Source organism: Scyliorhinus torazame, chromosome 5 (assembly GCF_047496885.1).
Source record: "Scyliorhinus torazame isolate Kashiwa2021f chromosome 5, sScyTor2.1, whole genome shotgun sequence".
NCBI lineage: Eukaryota > Metazoa > Chordata > Chondrichthyes > Carcharhiniformes > Scyliorhinidae > Scyliorhinus > Scyliorhinus torazame.
In genome coordinates this window covers 191,487,592-191,510,223 of record NC_092711.1, presented here as the reverse complement: position 1 = coordinate 191,510,223, position 22,632 = coordinate 191,487,592, and the positions used below count along the sequence as shown (strand labels likewise).

Sequence of the window (22,632 nt, the reverse complement as noted above, 5' to 3'; positions counted from 1 at the left end):
CAAACCGCATTTTTTCAGGCCAGATGGAGCGCACCTGATTAAGGCTTCCCGTCCCTTTGAACGCCTCAGTCTCGATTTCAAAGGGCCCCTCCCCTCCACCGACCGCAACGCGTATTTCCTTAATGTAGTGGACGAATACTCCCGCTTCCCTTTTGCCATTCCCTGCTCCGACATGACCGCGGCCACAGTCATTAAAGCCCTGAACAGCATATTCACACTGTTCGGTTACCCCGCATACGTCCACAGCGACAGGGGGTCCTCTTTCATGAGTGACGAGCTGCGCCAGTTCCTGCTCAGCAAGGGTATAGCTTCAAGCAGGACGACCAGCTACAACCCCCGGGGGAACGGGCAAGTAGAAAGGGAGAACGGCACGGTCTGGAAGGCCGTCCTACTGGCCCTACGGTCCACGGATCTCCCAGTTTCACGGTGGCAGGAGGTCCTCCCGGACGCTCTCCATTCCATCCGGTCGTTATTATGTACGAGCACTAATCAAACGCCTCACGAGCGTCTCCTTGTCTTCCCTAGGAGGTCCTCCTCTGGAACGTCGCTGCCAACCTGGCTGGCGGCCCCAGGACCCATCCTGCTCCGAAAGCACGTGCGGGCACATAAGGCGGACCCGTTGGTCGAAAGGGTTCACCTCCTCCACGCAAACCCCCAGTACGCCTACGTGGAGTACCCCGACGGCCGACAGGACACGGTCTCCCTGCGGGATCTGGCGCCCGCCGGCACCACGCACACCCCCCCGGCACCATCAACCCAACCGCCCCCCTTCCTGCCACTGCCGCACCCCGCGACCGCCCCCTTCCCAGGAGGATCAGTCCCCCTCCCCTTTGCACCGACAGCTGAAACCGTGCGGCTCCCGGAGGCGACAACGCTGGTACAAGCACTACCACCACCGCCGGGGCCGAGGCGATCGACACGGACGACCAGACCGCCCGACCGACTCGTGGCGTCGATGTAAAACAAAGATGGACTGTCCAATGAACATTTTGTTTTTCCTATATCCTCTGTAAATAGTTGTAACAGGACGATACTGTCCAATACGGTACTACCATGTAACTGTTCTCTCCTCCCAGGACCAGTACTGTAAACCCTTACCACCATACGAAGCATCACCCCGCTGGGTTCATTTTTGACAAGGGGTGAATGTGGTAGTATGTATTGGGGGTCATGTGGGACTGGAAGCCCTAATGTCATTGGCTGACAGATCCCGGGTCCTGGTTGGCCGTTGACCTCATACTCCGCCCTGAAGGCGAAGTATAAGAAGCCGGTGCCTTCCCCCGCATGCCAGTTTACTATCGGGCTGCTGGGGAACAGACACGCTTAATAAAGCCTCATCGACTTCACTCTATTTGTCTCATGGAGTCTTTGTGCGCCACACTGGTTCCGCCCAGTAAGGCAGAGTATAAGAGTCTGTATCTCCCTAGTAGCTGCATTCTGTACCTGCGCTGCTGGGGGAAACATCTAGTCCAATAAAGCCTTCAATTGTCACCCAATCTCGCTTCTGGAGTTATTGATTGAGCATCAATTTAATGGACTAGATTTTAAAGAATGGAGCTCCGAAGAGTGCTAAATTGGGGAAAGGCCAAGTATAACAAAATTCGGCAGCAGCTAGGGAATGTGGATTGGGAGCAGCTGTTTAAGGGTAAATCCACATTTGAAATGTGGGAGTCTTTTAAGGAAAGGTTGATTAGAGTGTAGGACTGACATGTCCCTGTGAAAATGAGGGATAGAAATGGCAAGATTAGGGAACCATGGATGACGGGTTGAATTGTGAGACGAGCTAAGATGAAAAAGGAAGCATACATAAGATCTAGGCGACTTAAAACTGATGATACTTTGGAGGTATATCGCGAAAGTAGGACAAATCTCAAACGCGCAATAAAGAGATCTAAAAGGGGTCATGAAATATTTTTGGCTAACAGGGTTAAGGAAAATCCCAAAGCCTTTTATTCGTATATAAAGAGCAAGAGGGTAACTAGAGAAAGGATTGGCCCACTCAAAGACAAAAGAGGGAATTTATGCGTGTAGTCAGAGGAAATGGGTGAGATTCTTAATGAGTACTTTGCATCGGTATTCACCAAGGAGAGGAACATGATGGATGTTGAGGCTAGGGATGGATGTTTAAATACTCTAGGTCAAGTTGGCATAAGGAAGGGGGAAGCTTTGGGTATTCTAAAAGGCATTAAGGTGGACAAGTCCCCAGGTCTGGATGGGATCTATCCCAGGTTACTGAGGGAAGCGAGGGACGAAGTAGCTGGGGCCTTAACAGATATCTTTGCAGCATCCTTGAGCACGGGTGAGGTCCCGGAGGACTGGAGAATTGCTAATGTTGTCCCTTTATTTAAGAAGGGGAGCAGGGATAATCCAGGGAATTAGAGACATGTGAGCTTGACGTCAGTGGTAGGCAAACTGTTGGAGATGATACTGAGGGATAGGATCTATTCACATTTGGAAGAAAATACTTATCAGTGATAGGCAGCATGGTTTTCTGCAGGGAGGGTCATGTCTTACAAACCTAATAGAATTCTTTGAGGAAGTGACAAAATTAATTGATGAGGGAAGGGCTGTAGATCTCATATACATGGACTTCAGTAAGGCGTTTGATAAAGTTTCCCATGGCAGATTGATGGAAAAAGTGAAGTCGTATGGGGTTCAGGGTGTACTAGCTAGATGGATAAAGAACTGGCTGGGCAACAGGAGACAGAGAGTAGTGGTGGAAGGGAGTGTCTCAAAATGGAGAAAGGTGACTAGTGGTGTTCTACAGGGATCTGTGCTCGGACCACTGTTGTTTGTGATATACATAAATGATCTGGACGAAGGTATAGGTGGTCTGATTAGCAAGTTTGCAGATGATACTAAGATTGGTGGAATTGCAGATAGTGAAGAGGACAGTCAAAGAATACAGCAACATATAGATAGATTGGAGAGTTGGGCAGAGAAATGGCAGATGGAGTTCAATCCAGGCAAATGCGAGGTGATGCATTTTGGAAGATCTAATTCAAGAGCGGACTATACAGTCAATGGAAGAGCCCTGGGGAAAATTGATGTACAGAGAGCTCTGGGAGTTCAGGTCCATTGTACCCTGAAGGTGGCAATGCAGGTCGATATGAGTGGTCAAGAAGGCATACAGCATGCTTGCCTTCATCGGATGGGGTATTGAGTACAAGAGTCGGCAGGTCATGTTACAGTTGTATAGGACTTTGGTTAGGCCACATTTGGAATACTGCGTGCAGTTCTGGTCGCCACATTACCAGAAGGATGTGGATGCTTTAGAGAGGGTGAAGAGGAGGTTCACCAGGATGTTGCCTGGTATGGAGGGTGCTAGCTATGAAGAAAGGTTGAGTAGATTAGGACTGTTTTCGTTGGAAAGACGGAGGTTGAGGGGAGACCTGATTGAGGTCTACAAAATTATGAGAGGTCTGGAGAGGGTGGATAGCAACAAGCTTTTTCCAAGAGTGGGGGAGTCAATTACAAGGGGTCACGATTTCAAGGTGAGAGGGGGAAAGTTTAAGGGAGATATGCGTGGAAAGTTTTTTACGCAGAGGGTGGTGGGTGCCTGGAATGCTTTGCCAGCGGAGGTGGTAGAGGCTGGCATGATAGCATCATTCAAGATGCATCTAGACAGATATATGAACGGGCGGGGAACAGAGGGAAGTAGATCCTTGGAAAATAGGCGACAGGTTTAGATAAAGGATCTGAATCGGCGCAGGCTGGGAGGGCTGAAGGGCCTGTTCCTTTGCTGTAATTTTCTTTGTTCTTTGAATCAAGCTGGAGTGTTTGCAATTCAGCCCCCACGCGGCAAACTCAGCGGCAACCTTCAAACACTGGCTGGCGTGCTTCAAAGGCTACCTCAGGATGGCCACCACTGCACCCAAGAAGGACCAGAAACTGCAAGTTTTCCACTCGAGGGTGAGCCCAGAGATCTACACCCTCATCGAGGGTGCGGACGATTTCGAGGCCGCGATGGCCCTGTTGAAAGGACACTACATTCGCCCAGTAAACCAGGTTTACGCTCGACATTGCTAGCGACAAGGTGACAAATCCTGGGGGAATCGCTGGATGAATTCTACCGCGTGCTCTTGGTACTGGGTAGGAACTGTGACTGCTCACAAGTTTCAGCCAACGACCACACAGAACTTTTAATCCGGGACGCATTCATTGCAGGTATGCTGTCCTCCCAAATCCGTCAGCGGCTGCTGGAGAGACACTAGGCCTCAAGGAGGCATGGGCCCTTGCTAGCTCCCTGGATGTAGCCTCCCGAAATGCCCGCGCCTATGTCCCCGACCGCGCGGCAGCCCCTTGGGTAGCGTGGAACCCACCTGCGGCCGACCCTGATGCATCCCCCACAAGCTTGTGCCGAGCGGCTACCAGGCAACCCTGGGGGGGCCTGCTGTTATTTTTGCGGGCAAGCCAAGCACCCCCGGCAGCGCTGCCCGGCCCGCTCCTCCACTTGCAAAGGTTGTGGCGCAAAGGGCCATTTCGTGGCGGTATGCCAGGCCCAGGTGGTCGCCGCTGTCTCCGGGGGCGAACCGGGGCCGCCATCACAACTCTCTCCACGGGCCATGCGCGGGCTGCGGGCGCCGCCATCTTAATTTTCGCCAGCCATGTGCAGGCCCCGGGCGTCGCCATCTTGTTCCCCAGGGACCGCGTGCGATGTATGGGCGCCACCATCTTGCCCACCCCCAGCCATGTGCGACCCGTGGGCACCGCCAACTTGGCTGGAGTCTGAGGACCCCGATTCGGATGACCACACACCGGCCAAGGAAAATCTTCAACTTTTACCACGACTCGCCTCGGTGACCCTGGACCAGGGTCGGTCCCGAACGCTCTCAACCGCGATGGCGACCGTGCTCATCAACGGGCGCAAAACATCCTGCCTGGTCGACTCCGGGAGCACAAAGAGCTTCATACACCCCAACATGGGAAGGTGCTGTTCTCCTCCCAGTTAACCAAAAAATCTCCCTGGCCTCCGGGTCTCACTCTGTAAAGATCAAGGCGTTCTGCATAGCGAACCTCACAGTCCAGGGAAGGAAATTAAAACATTTCTGCCTCTATGTCCTCCCTCACCTCCGCGCTGCCACGCTCCTAGGGTTAGATTTCCAATGTAACCTCCAGAGTTTAACTTTTCAATTCGGCGGCCCTATACCCCCCCTCACTGTCTGCACCCTCGCTTCCCTCAAGGTCGACCCGCCTTCCCTTTTTGCGAACCTTATCCCGGATTGCAAACCCGTCACCACCAGGAGCAAACGGTACAGTGCCCAGGACCTGACCTTCATTAGGTCGGAAGTCCAGTGGCTACTGAAGGAAGGTGTTATCGAGGCTAGCAGCAGGCCCTGGAGAGCTCAAGTAGTGGTTGTAAAGACCGTGGAGAAACTCAGGATGGTCATCGATTACAGTCAGACCATCAACAGGTATATGCAGCTCGACGCTTACCCACTCCCCCGTACATCTGATTTGGTCAATCAGATTGCACAATACAAGGTCTTTTCCACGGTGGACCTCAAATCCGCCTACCACCAGCTCCCCATTCGCCTGGATGACCGCAAGTACACTACATTCGAAGCAGATGGGCGGCTCTATCACTTCCTAAGGGTTCCCTTCGGTGTCACAAATGGAGTCTCGGTCTTCCAACGGGAGATGGGCTGAATGGTTGACCGGTACGGTTTGCGGGCCACGTTTCCGTACCTCGACAACGTCACCACCTGCGGCCACGACACCAACCTCCAAAAATTCCTCCATACCGCAAAAGTCCTTAATCTAACCTACAACAAGGACAAATGCGTGTTCAGCACTGACCGTCTAGCCATCCTCGGCTACGTAGTGCATGATGGAGTCATAGGCCCAGATCCCGAAGGCATGCGCCCCCTCATGGAGTTTCCGCTCCCCCACTGCTCCAAGGCCATGAGACTTTTTTCATATTATGCCCAGTGGGTCCCAATTATGCGGACAAGGCCCGCCCACTAATCCAATCCTCAGTTTTCCTCTGTCGGCAGAGGCCCGCCAGGCCTTCAGCCACATAAAGGCAGACATTGCAAAGGCCATGATGCACGCAATCGATTAATCCCTTCCCTTCCGAGTCGAGAGTGACGCGTCCGACATAGCTCTGGCGGCCACCCTCAACCAAGCGGGCAGACCCGTGGCCTTCTTCTCATGCACCCGCCATGCTTCAGAAATCCGTCATTCCTCCATTGAAAAGGAGGCCCAGGCCATAGTAGAAGCTGTGCGGCATTGGAGACATTACCTGGCCAGCTGGAGATTCACGCTCCTCACTGACCAACGGTCGGTAGCTTTCATGTTCGATAATGCACAGCGGGGCAAGATAAAGAACGATAAGATCTTACGGTGGAGGATCGAGCTCTCCACCTACAACTATGAGATCTTGTATCGTCCCGGGAAGCTAAACGAGCCTCCTGATGCCCTGATGCACATGTGCCAACGCACAAGTGGACCGACTCCGGGCCCTCCATGAGGACCTCTGTCACCCGGGGGTCACTCGATTCTTCCATTTTATCAAGACCCGCAACCTGCCCTTCTCCCTCGAGGAGGTCAGGACCGCCACCAGGAACTGCCAAATCTGCGCGGAGTGCAAGCCGCACTTCTACAGGCCAGAGAAAGCGCACCTGATAAAGGCTTCCCGTCCCTTTGAACGCTTCAGTATGGACTTCAAAGAGCCTCTCTCCTCCACCGACCGCAGCAGGTACTTCCTGAACGTGATTGACGAGTACTCCCGGTTCATATTCGCCATCCCCTGCCCCGACATGACCGCAGCCACCATCATAAAAGCCCTCCACAGTATCTTTACCCTGTTCGGTTTCCCCACCTACATACAAAGCGATAGGGTGTCCTACTTCATGAGTGACGAACTGCGTCAATTCCTGCTCAGCAAGGGCATCGCCGCGAGCAGGACGACCAGTTATAACCCCCGGGGAAACGGGCAGGTAGAAAGGGAGAACGGAATGGTCTGGAAGACCGTCCTACTGACCGTACGGTCCAGGAATCTCCCAGTCTCCCGATGGCAGGAGGTCCTTCCCGATGCACTCCACTCCATCCGATCACTGCTGTGTACCACGACAAACAAAACACCTCATGAACATCTCCTTGTCTTCCCTAGGAAGTCCTCCTCCGGGACCTCGCTCCCAACCTGGCTGGCAGCTCCTGGACCCATTCTGCTCCGCAAACACGTTCGGGCGCACAAGTCGGACCCATTGGTAGAGAGGGTCCACCTCTTCACGCTAACCCTCAGTACGCCTATGTGGCATTCCCCGACGGCCGGCAGGATACGGTCTCCCTGCGGGACCTGACGCTCGCTGGATCCCATCCACACACCCCCCCCCACCAACCCCACCCTCCCTCCCACTGGCGCACCCCATGGCTGCCCCCTTTCCAGGTGGATCGGTTCTTCCACTGGTCCCACCCAGGGGTGATGAACCTACCGAAGAAGCCAAAGTCACGCCCCCGGAGTCACGGATGCCCGAGCCGGCACCTGCATCACCGCCGAAACTGCGACGATCACAGAGGACGACCAGGACCCCCGATCGACTAATTGCTTCATTCTGATATGTACATGTAAAATGATTACTGTAAATAGTTGTGACATGTAATAAGGCAAAACACTGTACCGCCGACGGGTATCACCATAACCTTTACCACTGTATGACGCGAGACCACCACTCCCGTCGGACTCTTTTTTTAACAGGGGGTGAATGTGGTGGTCTGTAATAGGGGTATTACGGTACCTAGCTTGAGGCTGTAAGGTCAGCCTGATGTGGGAGGTACCTGAGACAGGAAGATCAGTGGTGAAGCCTGCCTGCTGGTTCTGCCCAGTAAGGTGGAGTATAAGAGTCTGTGTCTCCCTAGCATTCTGTACCTGCGCTGCTGGGGGAAACATCTAGTCCAATAAAGCCTTCAATTGTCATTCAATCTCGCTACTGGATCGAGCATCAATGGCCACATGATAAGTACGGCGGTCGTGAATGGTCCTCAAACAATGAATTAGTTGTTGGGATTGCCATTCCAAGTTTCCTTTCACATTTCAGGGGCAACACTATACTTGAACATGCCTGCTGCAGAGTTTCCATAACTCACCCTCCATATTCCACCAAATATTTGCAAAGGGCCTGGGAGGATTTTCAAAACCGAATGTTTCTTTCAGCATGTGGACGATCTGCTCCTCCAGACCGCGACCAGGGGAGAACACTTCAAACTGCTAAAGGAACTACTGAACCTCCTCACTACATTAGGCCTAATAGTAAACCCTAAGAAAGCCCAGATTATGAGATCAGAAGTCTCATCCTCGGGGACAGTAGTGACCGAGGGGAAGTATGAAATAAAAAGGAAGTAGATTGAGTTGGTAACATGCCTCCCCCTACCAAAGAGCATGAACTCACTGTGTTCCTTTCCAGGCTTGATGGGGTACTGTCGAAATCTCACCGAGGGTTTCACCACCAAAGTTGCCCGACTTTCAGACGTTTTAAAAAAGAATGCCCAGTGGGAATGGACTGAGCACCAGAAACACCAGTTGTCTCGGAGCTGATACGGCCCCAACACTACAAGTACACTTACCAAGACCTCCCCTATGCACTAGAAGTAGCGGCCATGGACAACACACTTGCAGCCGTACTTCTAAAAGAGCGCCACAGGAGACTTGGGCCAGTAGCCTATGCTTCTCAACTCCTAACTCCAGTCGAACAGGGTTTCTCAGTTTGCGAACAGCAGCTTCCAGCGGTTGTCCGTGCTCTACAACATTTCAATTATATATTTGGCCTTAACCCATTAATCATCCTCACCGAGTACATGCCCATACAGCAACTGTTAAAGACGGGACGGTTAGTCAGAACTGTAAACGCACTGGACCCTAAAGCTCCATGGCTGCGACATTGTGGTAAAGTGTACACGAACCCCCACCTTCCAAGCAGACAATTTCAACTATGAAGAGGAACATTATGGGTGTCAGGTCACAGCAATAAATGACCCCAAGGGGCCTTTCGTGCCAAAATAAAAGGGGTGAGGACACAGGGGAACAAATAATCAGGCCCTAAAAATATATGTTGATGGATTCTCTATGGTGGAGGAGGAAAACAGGGTGCGGGGAGGCGGTGGCGCAGTGGTATTGCCACTGGAGTAATAATCCAGAGACCCAGGTTATGGTCTTGGGTACCAGGTTTGGATCCCACCATGGCAGATGGTGAAATCTGAATTCAATAAAAAAATCTGGAATGAAAAGTCTAATGATGACCACGAAAGAGCATTATCGATTGTCGTAAAAACCCATCTGATTCAGGGAAGGAAATCTGCCGTCCTTACCTGGACTTGCCTACATGTGACTCCAGACCCATACAGCAATGTGGTTGACTCTTAACTGCCCCCCAATGAAATTGCCCAGCAAGCCACTCAGTTCAAGGGCAATTAGGGATTGAGATCAAATGCTGGTCCAGCCAGCAACACCTACATCCCAAGAACAAAGAAGAAAATAAATTTACGTGGAAGAGCAGGAAGACAAGTTCCTGTAGGAAATAGCCTTAAAGCCTCCCAGGCTGCAGAGCTAGCAGCCATAGCTAACATGGTCAGCGACCCTGACCAGTTCCCCACACAAGCTCACATGTATGTATGTCTGCAACAAGTTTAACAGACTTCCTGCCATTATGGGAAGCGAGGGGCTTCATCTCGGCAGACGGAAACCGTTACCATCTGCACCTTTATAGAAAATTAATTTTCCAAACTAAATCCCACCATCGGACTGCCCCAATTGGGAACATAAGGGTGGATCAATTGGCCAAGCAGGGCACCCAGGAAGGATAACCATGGCAAATCCCTGGTACTGACTGGGTCAATGCCATGACCGTCAGCTAGACTAAGGTCGAAGAACTTTAAACAGGCTCAAATCAATGACCAGGATCCGAAACAGATTCAGGGAGGTGCACATTCCACCTCATTTGACAAATGGTGGGACTCATTCACTGTACAGGATGAGCTAGTCCTTAAAGACGGCCTTTATGTGGTCACGGCTAGAGAACAAATCAAATTATTTATTTATTTTCAAAATAAATAAGAGTACCCAATTATTGTTTTTCCAATTAAGGGGCAATTTAGTGCGGCTAATCCGCACATCTTTGCTTGTGGGGGTGAAATCCACGCAGACATGTGGAGAGCGCGCAAACTCCACACAAAGAGTGACCGGGGCCCGGATCAAACCCGGGTCCTCAGCGCTGTAGGGAGCAGTGCTAACCACTACGCCACCGTGCCGCCCAACAAAACCAAATTATATATCAAAATCACGATGTCCGAGTTCACCAAGGGGCAGGACCTACGGGCGAGCACATCAAGGGATTGTATTGGTGGCCAGACATGAACCATGACGTACGACATTACATTGATAATTATATAGTTTGTACCCAAAACAATCCCGACAAATATGCTCATCAGAGAGAACTGAGACACCCACCACCTCCACCCCCAATTCTTTCCATAGAAGGCCTCTGGACTAATTTGCAAATTGATTGCATTAATCTCTTACCACCTGGCACGGGAGGTGCCGAGAACATGATGTAGTGATAGACACCTTTAGTAAGTGGATCAAAGCCTTTCCACCTGGACCAATCCTAGTGCAGCAAATCTTCACGAGGTGGGGTCTCCCTCGCAGTTTAGATTCGGACGACGGCACTCACTTCACTGTCCAGGTAATGAGGTTGTTTGGAATAGAACAAAAATTCCACATTGCATATCATCCTCAATCCAGTAAGATATGATCCGCAAAACCGTCCAACAAAACAACCACACCTGGAACAAAGTCCTGCCCTATGTTCTACTGATAATGCAGAACTCTGTTTCCAGCTCCAACGGGTTCAACCCCCCACATACCCATGAACGGCGACCAATGAGAGGAATTGAACCCCAACTCGGGCTGGACTTCACCAAACCTGAGCTCGCAATCCTTGGTCATGAAAACACAGTTAAAACACTGTTGGAAAATGTCCGAGCTCCACAACTAGCAGCAGCAATTGAGAAGGAGAGAACAGCAAAGTAAGTAAGGCCTACTTTGACAGTCAGGTGACAGAAGAGTAGCATGGTAGCATAGTGGTTAGCACAGTTGCTTCACAGCTCCAGGGGCCGAGGTTCGATTCGCGGCTTGGGTCACTGTCTGAGCGGAGTCTGCACGTTCTCCCCGTGTCTGCGTGGGTTTCCTCCGGGTGCTCCGGTTTCCTCCAAAGTCCAAATATGTGCAGGTTTGGTGGATTTGCCATGATACATTACCCTTAGTGTCCAAAAAAAGGTTAGGTGGGGTTACTGGGTTATGGAGATAGGGTGGAGGTGTGAGCTTAATTAGGGCCGGTGCAGACTCGGTGGGCTTAATGGCCTCCTTCTGCACTGGAAATTCTATGATTCTATAACCCCATTGAATAGGAGGTCGGGCATAAAATAATGCTCCAAGTCTTTCAGCCCGGCATCTTCCTATCCTCCAAATATGCAGCACCCTACCTGGTGCTATATAAAGTCAGCCCCTCCATTTCCTGTGTACTGGTGGATCCAGGGAAAGCAGATGGTACCATGTGAACCAAGTGAAGGCACTTGACTCCCAAAGCAACTTCCACCCTACAGACACGAATGCCCCTCCACCAGAACCCAGACCCCAATCTCTTGATCCCAATCACACAAATCCATCCTTACGCACTCAAAAAGAAACAAGTCATATTTGAACCATATGCACTTGAAGGCACCTAACAAAGAAAAAAGAAATGTACAGCACAGGAACAGGCCCTTTGGCCCTCCAAGCCCGTGTCGACCATACTGCCCGACTAAACTACAATCTTCTACACTTCCTGGGTCCGTATCCCTCTATTCCCATCCTATTCATGTATTTGTCAAGATGCCCCTTAAATGTCACTATCGTCCCTGCTTCCACCACCTCCTCCGGTAGCGAGTTCCAGGCACCCACCACCCTCTGCGTAAAAAACTTTCCTCGTACATCTACTCTAAACCTTGCCCCTCTCACCTTAAACGTATGCCCCCTAGTAATTGACCCTTGTACCCTGGGGAAAAGCCTCTGACTATCCACTCTGTCTATGCCCCTCATAATTTTGTAGACGTCTATCAGGTCGCCCCTCAACCTCCTTCGTTCCAGTGAGAACAAACCGAGTTTATTCAACCGCTCCTCATAGCTAATGCCCTCCATACCAGGTAACATTCTGGTAAATCTCTTCTGCACCCTCTCTAAAGCCTCCACATCCTTCTGGTAGTGTGGCGACCAGAATTGAACACTATACTCCAAGTGTGGCCTGACTAAGGTTCTATACAGCTGCAACATGACTTGCCAATTCTTATACTCAATGCCCCGGCCAATGAAGGCAAGTATGCCGTATGCCTTCTTGACTACCTTCTCCACCTGTGTTGCCCCTTTCAGTGACCTGTGGACCTGTACTCCTAGATCTCTTTGACTTTCAACACTCTTGAGGGTTCTACCATTCACTGTATATTCCCGACCTGCATTAGACCTTCCAAAATGCATTACCTCACATTTGTCCGGATTAAACTCCATCTGCCATCTCTCCGCCCAAGTCTCCAAACAATCTAAATCCTGCTGTATCCTCTGACAGTCCTCATCGCTATCTGCAATTCCACCAACCATTGTGTCGTCTGCAAACTTACTAATCAGACCAGTTACATTTTCCTCCAAATCATTTATATATACTACAAACAGCAAAGGTCCCAGCACTGATCCCTGTGGAACACCACTGGTCACAGCCCTCCAATTAGAAAAGCATCCTTCCATTGCTGCTCTCTGCCTTCTATGACCTAGCCAGTTCTGTATCCACCTTGCCAGCTCACCCCTGATCCTGTGTGACTTCACCTTTTGTACTAGTCTACCATGAGGGACCTTGTCAAAGGCCTTACTGAAGTCCATATAGACAACATCCACTACCCTACCTGCATCAATCATCTTAGTGACCTCCTCGAAAAACTCTATCAAGTCAGTGAGACACGACCTCCCCTTCACAAAACCATGCTGCCTCTCACTAATACGTCCATTTGCTTCCAAATGGGGGTAGATCCTGTCTCGAAGAATTCTCTCCAGTAATTTCCCTACCACTGAAGTAAGGCTCACCGGCCTGCAGTTCCCTGGATTATCCTTGCTACCCTTCTTAAACAGAGGAACAACATTGGCTATTCTCCAGTCCTCCGGGACATCACCTGAAGACAGTGAGGATCCAAAGATTTCTGTCAAGGCCTCAGCAATTTCCTCTCCAGCCTCCTTCAGTATTCTGGGGTAGATCACATCAGGCCCTGGGGACTTATCTACCTTAATATTTTTTAAGACACCCAACACCTCGTCTTTTTGGATCTCAATGTGACCCAGGCTATCTACACACCCTTCTCCAGACTCAACATCTACCAATTTCTTCTCTTTGGTGAATACTGATGCAAAGTATTCATTTAGTACCTTGCCCATTTCCTCTGGCTCCACACATAGATTCCCTTGCCGATCCTTCAGTGGGCCAACCCTTTCCCTGGCTACCCTCTTGTGTACGTGTAAAAATCCTTGGGATTTTCCTTAACCCTATTTGCCAATGACTTTTCGTGACCCCTTCTAGCCCTCTTGACTCCTTGCTTAAGTTCCTTCCTACTTTCCTTATATTCCACACAGGCTTCATCTGTTCCCAGCCTTTTAGCCCTGACAAATGCCTCCTTTCTCTTTTTCACGAGGCCTACAATATCTCTCGTTATCCAAGGTTCCGGAAAATTGCCGTATTTATCCTTCTTCCTCACAGGAACATGCCGGTCCAGAATTCCTTTCAACTGACACTTGAAAGCCTCCCACATGTCAGATGTTGATTTGCCCTCAAACATCCACCCCCAATCTATGTTCTTCAGTTCCCGCCTAATATTGTTACAATTGGCCTTCCCCCAATTTAGCACATTCATCCTAGGACCACTCTTATCCTTGTCCACCAGCACTTTAAAACTTACTGAATTGTGGTCACTGTTCCCAAAATGCTCCCCTACTGAAACATCTACCACCTGGCCGGGCTCATTCCCCAATACCAGGTCCAGTACCGCCCCTTCCCTAGTTGGACTGTCCACATATTGTTTTAAGAAGCCCTCCTGGATGCTCCTTACAAACTCCGCCCCGTCTAAGCCCCTGGCACTAAGTGAGTCCCAGTCAATATTGGGGAAGATGTCTCCCATCACCACAACCCTGTTGTTTTTACTCTTTTCCAAAATCTGTCTACCTATCTGCTCCTCTATCTCCCGCTGGCTGTTGGGAGGCCTGTAGTAAACCCCCAACATTGTGACTGCACACTTCTTATTCCTGATCTCTACCCATATAGCCTTACTGCCCTCTGAGGTGTCCTCCCGCAGTACAGCTGTGATATTCTCCCTAACCAGTAGTGCAACTCCGCCACCCCTTTTACATCCCCCTCTATCCCGCCTGAAGCATCTAAATCCTGGAACGTTTAGCTGCCAATCCTGCCCTTCCCTCAACCAGGTCTCTGTAATGGCAACAACATCATAGTTCCAAGTACTAAACCAAGCTCTAAGTTCATCTGCCTTACCCGTAATACTTCTTGCATTAAAACATATGCACTTCAGGCCACCAGACCCGCTGTGTTCAGCAACTTCTCCCCGTCTGCTCTGCCTCAGAGGCCCACTGTCCCTATTCCCTAGTTCTCCCTCAATGCTCTCACCTTCTGACCTATTGCTCCCGTGCCCACCCCCCTGCCATACTAGTTTAAACACTTCCGTGAGACACTAGCAAACCTCGCAGCCAGGATATTTATGCCTCTCCAGTTTAGATGCAACCCGTCCTTCTTATATAGGTCACACCTGCCCCGGAAGAGCTCCCAGTGGTCCAGATAACGGAAACCCTCCCTCCTACACCAGCCGTTTAGCCACGTGTTTGGCTGCTCTATCTTCCTATTTCTAGCCTCACTGGCACGTGGCACAGGGAGTAATCCCGAGATTACAACCCTAGAGGTCCTATCTTTTAACTTTCTGCCTAGCTCCCTGAACTCCTGCTGCAGGACCTCATGCCCCTTCCTGCCTATGTCGTTAGTACCAATATGTACAACAACCTCTGCCTGTTTGCCCTCCCCCTTCAGGATGCCCTCTACCCGTTCGGAGACATCCTGGACCCTGGCACCAGGGAGGCAACATATCATCCTGGAGTCTCTTTCACGTCCACAGAAGCGCCTATCTGTGCCCCTGACTATAGAGTCCCCTATTACTATTGCTCTTCTGCGCTTTGACCCACCCTTCTGAACATCAGAGCCAGCCGTGGAGCCACTGCTCTGGCTGCTGCTGTTTTCCCCTGATTGGATACTGTCGGGGGGGATAGCCTAAGGGGTATACCTGTTCGAGAGGGGGACAACCACAGGGGATTCCTGCTCTGACTGCCTGCCCTTTCTGGTGGTCACCCATTTCTCTGCCTGCACCTTGGGTGTGACCACATTTATATAACTGCGATCTATGACGCTTTCCGCCACCTGCATCCAATTGCTGCTCCAACCGAACCATGCGGTCTGTGAGGAGCTCCAGTTGGGTGCACTTTCTGCAGATGAAGCCATCCGGGACGCTGGAAGCCTCCCGGACCTGCCACATCTCACAGTCGGAGCACTGCACCCTTCTAACTGACACTGCGTCAATTAATTAAAATTAAAAGTTTAAAAAAATGTTTTAATCTTTAAAAAAAAAAAAATTTTTTATTTAAAGTTACTGTTAACTATCTGTTTCCTAGCAGTAGATTTCTAATATAAATGCGAAAGCTAAATATAGTACTCTCCGATCTCTGGCTTAGATACGCCTCTGAATTATAATTAGGTAATTATGTTTAATTAGTTACCAATGCTTAATTTTTTTAATTTAGTGTAGATTCCCAACCAGCCACTCGGGTCACAGCTTTTCTGTGATGTCACTTCAGTTTCCCCCCGACACACACAATTTGAAAAAGGTATAAAAGTAAAAATGAGTAAAAATCACTTACTTACCTTCTTACCTTCTGAGTGTCTTAGATGTTCTCAGGTTCTCTCCCTGACAGAGACTGCTCCTCCTCCTCCGAACGGCTCCCGAAACTAGGCCGCGATCTTTTAAAATCTCCGCTCTGACTCGCAGCTCCTGCGCTTTTTAAATCTCCCGCCATCAGAACCGCTGGTAACCCCTGGCGACACGGTAGCACAGTGGGGGCGGCGCGGTAGCACAGTAGTTTGCATTGTTGCTTCATAGTGCCAGGGTCCCGGGTTCGATTTCGGGCTTGGGTCACTGTCTGTGCAGTGTCTGCACGTTCTCCCCATGTCTGCTTGGGTTTCCTCCCACACGTCCCAAAAGACGTGCTGTTCGATGAATTGGACATTCTGAATTCTCCCTCAGTGTACCCGAACAGGCGTCGGAGTGTGGCGACTAGCGGATTTTCACAGTAACTTCATTGCAGTGTTAATGTCAGCCTACTTATGACAATAATAAAGATTATTATTATTAACACCAAGTGCGGTGCTCCAACCGGGAGCCAGTGTAACCAGACCTCACCCACTTGGATTCCTGTCTAAAGGGACTCTGCTCTTCTCATCGTATGCAGAATGTATAGTTCTTCATCGTACACATACGCTGTACCATAATATATACAGCTTCTAGTTGTGTGACTCTCACCACTGAACTCGTCTTCAACATGTCATTTTAGCTGCGAGACTCTCACCACTCAACCCATCGACCCCAATCAACATGGTTGCTTAAACCCAGATTAAACCCACAAATAAAACTCAGCATCCTCATAAGGCGCAAAATTAAATGCGAGCTGGCCACCTCAGATTCTGGGATGATATTCAAAAATGAGAGCGGTAAGAGCATGTGCCACCGTCTGGTGGGGAAGAAGGGAAAATGGCATTAGGTATTGATGAATAATAACAGGTGCTACCTTGATGAAATTGGAGAATTAACTACCTACTCACTGTGTACTATGTGGCATTTATCGCCCTGGAATTATCGCAAGAGCCCTGATCTACTTTCAATTGACGACGAAAGAAACTATGCAGCGCCTGGCTGCAGAAACAACAATCCAGTGTGATGAAGGGATGTATTAAGGCTATTTATTTTGTATTATCAGCCATTGTATTTGGTTTATATGAAAAGTTTGATTTTGTATTGACAATTTGTTTTTTGAAATTTTATTTTTTTTAAATATATTTAGAATACCCAATTCTTTTTTTTCCAATTATGGGACAATTTAGAATGGCCAATCCACCTACTCTGCACATCTTTTTGGCTTGTGAGGGTGAGACCCACGCATATATGGGAGAATGTGCAAACTCTGCATGGAGTCAAACCTGGGTCCTCAGTGCTAACCGCTGCGCTACCATGCTGCTATGTGGTTTGGTGTATGTATTACCTTTTTTTGTTTTGTTGCTTTGATGTTGCTTTTGACCATTGTCCTTTGTTTATTTTCAACATTGTACTTTTAAACATTTTGTATTGTATTTGTGATTTCTGTGGGAGATGTATGTTGGGTTAGGGGGTAGGATTGTTAACCCAAGATTCTGATACTTGGCCATCCAGTGGCTTGGTTAGAGTTTTGTGATCCGGTATGCTGACGCTCATTGGATCTAGACGAGGGACTGTGGTAACATGGACAATTGCCTGGATTTTAGGCCCGATAGAATTGGATACTTTAAATTAAGAATTGGACATTTTAAACCAAACCGCAATCAGCTCCAGGCAGGCTGATGGGAATTTGAACTTGACCGAGAGAGAGAGGGTGAGAGGGAGCGCGAGGGACAGAGACCGAGAGAGAAAAGAGAGAGCGCGATGGACAGAGACCGAGAGAGAGTGAGAGGGACAGAGATTGAGGGAGAGAGAGAGAGAGTGAGGTGGACAGAGACCGAGAGAGAGAGAGGGGAGCACGAATGACAGAGACCGAGAGAGAGTGAAAGAGAGAGAGGGAGCTCGATGGTGAGATCAGGTGAGAGAGAGAGTGAGGGTGCACGAAGGACAGAGCGAGAGAGAAAGCGAAAGTGAAAGAAGAGAGAGTGAGAGTGGGAGCTCAATGGAGAGATCAGGTGAGAGAGAGAGTGAGGGAGCGCAAGGGACCAAGACCGAGATAGGGAGAGAGAGAGAGAGAGAGGGAGAGAGAGAGGGAGAGAGAGAGAGAGAGAGAGAGAGAGAGAGAGAGAGAGAGAGAGAGAGAGAGAGAGAGGGGGGGGGGGGGAGAAGAGAGGGAGATAGAGAGAGAGAGAGAGAGAGAGAGAGAGAGAGAGAGAGAGAACGAGGGACAGCGATCGAGAGAGTGAGGCAGCTTGCGGGACAGAGACCAAGAGAGGGAGAGAGAGAGAGAGGGAGAGCGAGGGACAGAGACTGAGAGAGAGAGAGAGAGAGAGAGAGGGTGAGGGAGCGCGAGGGACAGAGATCAAGAGAGAGAGAGGGACAGAGACAGAGAGAGACAGAGAAAGAGAGAGCGTGAGGGACAGTGACAGTGTGAGAGTGAGAGAGAGGGGGAGAGAGAGAGAGGGGGGAGCACGAGGGCCAGAGACCGAGAGATAGAGAGAGAGAGAGAGAGGGAGCGCGAGGCAGAGACCGAGAGAGAGAGATGGAGCGCAAGGGACAAAGACCGAGGGCGAAGAGAGAGAGAGAGAGAGAGAGAGTACGAGGGATAGAGACTGAAAGCGAGAGAGAGGGAGGGAGGGAGCGTGAGGGACAGAGACCGAAAGAGAATGAGGGAGCGTGAGGGACAGAGACCGATAGAGAGAGAGAGAGAGCACGAGGGACAGAGACCGAGAGAGAGAGAGAGAGGGAGTGTGAGGGATAGAGACCTGCAGTGATCTGTACATCTGTACATACATCTGCACATACACCAGGGACTGCAGGCAGATGTAACAGCCACAGCATCACCAGAGGGCATCAGAGACGGGAATAAAGGGTCCAGCCCAAGGTAGGACCCGCCTCTTTCAGAAGCACAGAGCTAGTGAGCAGGAGCACAGAGACAGCTGAGCATAGGCAGTTTACCGTAGCTTCACTGGTCATACCTGTTGACTGTATTATATCTAGTTAAGCTCTGGAAACAGAACAAACCCATTGAATAAAGTATTTGTGTTAACTGGAAGTCTACAATATTTATTCAGACTTAGAGAATAACATATGGTACCACGAGTGATTTCAGAAAGCTAGCTAGACACCAGCAAGACAAGAAAAACTTAAACCGGATATTCGTCTGTGGAACACTTCGCAGCAAATGGATCCTCGAAGACTAACTGATTCGATGGAACTTGTTGGAACTCCATGGCAGCTGGAAACAACCGGTAATTTAAGTTATAACTGGAAAATATTTGAACAGCTGTTCCAAATATTTATCACAGCTAATGATTTTAAGCACTGTCTCTGAAGCAACAAAAATAGCCCTACTACTCTCAACAGGAGGGTATGAAGCTAGAGAAATGTATAATTGCTTTAATTACTTAGAAGGTGAAGACAGCACCAAAGTAGACGGTATACTCAAACAATTTGCTAAACGCTGTAACAGTCAGTCCAGTGAGATGCTGGAAAGATTTAACTCTTGTCAGAGAAACGGAGGGCCCATCTCTGATTTTATTACAAATCTCAAGTTAATACCACATGTCTGTGATTATGCTGATTTCAGAGACACTGTGATAATGCATCAATTAATTTCTGGACTATCTGATAATAATTTGAGGGAAGAACTATCACAAAATAAGCATCTAACTCTAGAAACTGCTATACAAAAATGCCTTGCTTATGAACAAAAGCAAAATCAATACTGTCAGTCTTTACAAACACAGAATCAGTGTCTAGAAAAGAAAATCGGAAAAAACGGCGCCAAAACTTACCACGAGGCAGAGGCAGGATTGAAGGAAATTCTGAGCGGCAGCCAGCTTGAGAAAGGAGCCGCACATGCGCAGTTGCAAAAAGAGCGCACAGTGCAGGACACTCGGAAAAGAGTGCACAATACAGGAAACTCGGAGTGCGCATGGGCGATCGAGTCCTACGCATGACGTCACGAGCGTCATGACATCAGAGGAGCAGGACGACGCCCACTTAAAAGGGAAATGCACAAAAATGAACAAAAATAAATTTAAAGCTGCAAAACCCTAGCCCCCCGGAACAACGCCTTGGATTTTCTCAACCCCTTGTACGACCGTCTCCACCCAACGACTCTTCCTACGCCCGCTCCCGACAACGTTGCTTCCACTTCCAGTACACCAGTTCCCGACTACATAGCGCCACACGACAACCCCGATACTCCATTTTGGCACCGTGACAATTCATAGAATCATAGAAGTTTACAGCATGGAAACAGGCCCTTCGGCCCAACCAGTCCATGCCGCCCAGTTTTTACCATTAAGCTAGTCCCAGTTGCCCGCACTTGGCCCATCACCCTCTATACCCATCTTACCCATGTAACTATCTAAATGCTTTTTAAAAGACACAATTGTACCCGCCTCTACTACTACCTCTGGCAGCCCATTCCAGACACTCACTACCCTCTGAGTGAAGAAATTGCCCCTCTGGGCCCTTCTGAATCTCTCCCCTCTCACCTTAAACCTATGCCCTCTAGTTTTAGACTCCCCTACCTTTGGGAAAAGATGTTGACTATCTACCTTATCTATGCCCCTCATTATTTTATAGACCTCTATAAGATCACCCCTAAGCCTCCTATGCTCCAGGGAAAAAAGTCCCAGTCTATCCAGCCTCTCCTTATAACTCGAACCATCAAGTCCCGGCAACATCCTAGTAAATCTTTTCTGCACTCTTTCTAGTTTAATAATATCCTTTCTATAATAGGGTGACCAGAACTGCACACAGTATTCCAAGTGTGGCCGTACCAATGTCTTGTACAACTTCAACAAGACGTCCCAACTCCTGTATTCAATGTTCTCACCAATGAAACCAAGCATGCCGAATGCCTTCTTCACCACCCTGTCCACCTGCGACTCCACCTTCAAGGAGCTATGAACCTGTACTCCTAGATCTCTTTGTTCTATAACTCTCCCCAACGCCATACCATTAACTGAGTAGGTCCTGGCCTGATTCGATCTGCCAAAATGCATCACCTCACATTTATCTAAATTAAACTCCATCTGCCATTCGTCGGCCCACTGGCCTAATTGATCAAGATCCCGTTGCAATCCTAGATAACCTTCTTCACTATCCACTGTGCCACCAATCTTGGTGTCATCTGCAAACTTACTAACCATGCCTCCTAAATTCTCATCCAAATCATTAATATAAATCACAAATAACAGTGGACCCAGCACCGATCCCTGAGGCACACCACTGGTCACAGGCCTCCAGTTTGAAAAACAACCCTCTACAACCACCCTCTGCCTTCTGTCGTCCAGCCAATTTTGAATCCAATTGGCAACCTCACCCTGGATCCCGTGAGCTTTAACCTTCTGCAACAACCTACCATGCGGTACCTTGTCAAAGGCTTTGCTAAAGTCCATGTAGACAACGTCTACTGCACTGCCCTCATCTACCTTCTTGGTCACTCCCTCAAAAAACTCAATCAAATTTGTGAGACATGATTATCCACGCACAAAGCCATGCTGACTGCCTCGAATCAGTCCTTGCCTCTCTAAATGCTTGTAGATCCTGTCTCTCAGAATACCTTCCAGCAACTTACCTACTACAGACGTTAGGCTCACCGGTCTGTAGTTCCCAGGCTTTTCCCTGCTGCCCTTCTTAAACAAGGGCACAACATTCGCCACTCTCCAATCTTCAGGCACCTCACCTGTGGCTGCCGATGATTCAAATATCTCGGTTAGGGGACCCGCAATTTCCTCCCTAGCCTCCCACAACATCCTGGGATACATTTCATCAGGTCCCGGGGATTTATCTACCTTGATGCGCTTTAAGACTTCCAGCACCTCCTCCTCTGTAATATGCACACTTCTCAAGACATCACTATTTATTTCCCTTAGTTTCCTAACATCCATGCCTTTCTCCACCGTGAATACCGATGAGAAATATTCATTCAGGAACTCACCCAACTCTTGTGGCTCTGCACATAGATGTCCTTGTTGATCCTTAAGAGGCCCGACTCTGTCCCGAGTTACTCTTTTCCCCTTTATGTATCTGTAGAATCTCTTTGGATTCTCCCTTGCATTATTTGCCAAAGCAATTTCATGTCCCCTTTTTGCCCTCCTGATTTCCCTCTTAACTCTATTTCGACAATCTCTATACTCTTCAAGGGATCTACTTGATCCCAGTTGCTTATGTACGTCATATGCCTCCTTCTTCTTTTTGACCAGTCTCAATATCTCGAGTCATCCAGGGTTCCCTACTTCTACCAGCCTTGCCCTTCACTCTAAAGGGAATGTGCTTACCCTGCACCCTGGTTAACACATTTTTAAAAGCCTCCCATTTACCAGCCGTCCCTTTGCCTGCCAATAGTCTCCCCCAATCTACCTCTGCAAGTTCCTGTCTGATACCATCAAAATTGGCCTTGCCCCAATTAAGAATTTTAACTCTTGGGCCAGACCTATCATTCTCCATAGCTATCTTAAAACTAATGGAATTATGGTCACTTGTCCCAAAGTGATCCCTCACTAGCACTTCTGTCACTTGCCCTTCCTTATTTCCCAAGACGAGGTCAAGTTTTGCCCCCTCTCTAGTCGGTCCATCCACATACTGAAT

The 22,632-nt window shown here is 49.2% G+C and overlaps 1 protein-coding gene across 3 annotated transcripts in view; it reads right to left on the bottom strand.

The window, feature by feature from the left end:
- The window catches only part of LOC140420849 (uncharacterized), a 54,463-nt gene extending 34,044 nt beyond the window's left edge, over positions 1–20,419 (bottom strand). Inside the window, exon 1 of one of the 3 annotated variants that reach the window (XR_011946615.1) lies at positions 15,992–20,419. The gene's annotated coding sequence lies outside the window, so the exon portion shown is untranslated. Of the gene's footprint in view, positions 1–15,983 lie in introns of all 3 variants that reach the window. The other 2 variants (XM_072504932.1, XM_072504933.1) reach the window with 2 other exon arrangements.
- Positions 20,420–22,632: the final 2,213 nt, after the last annotated feature.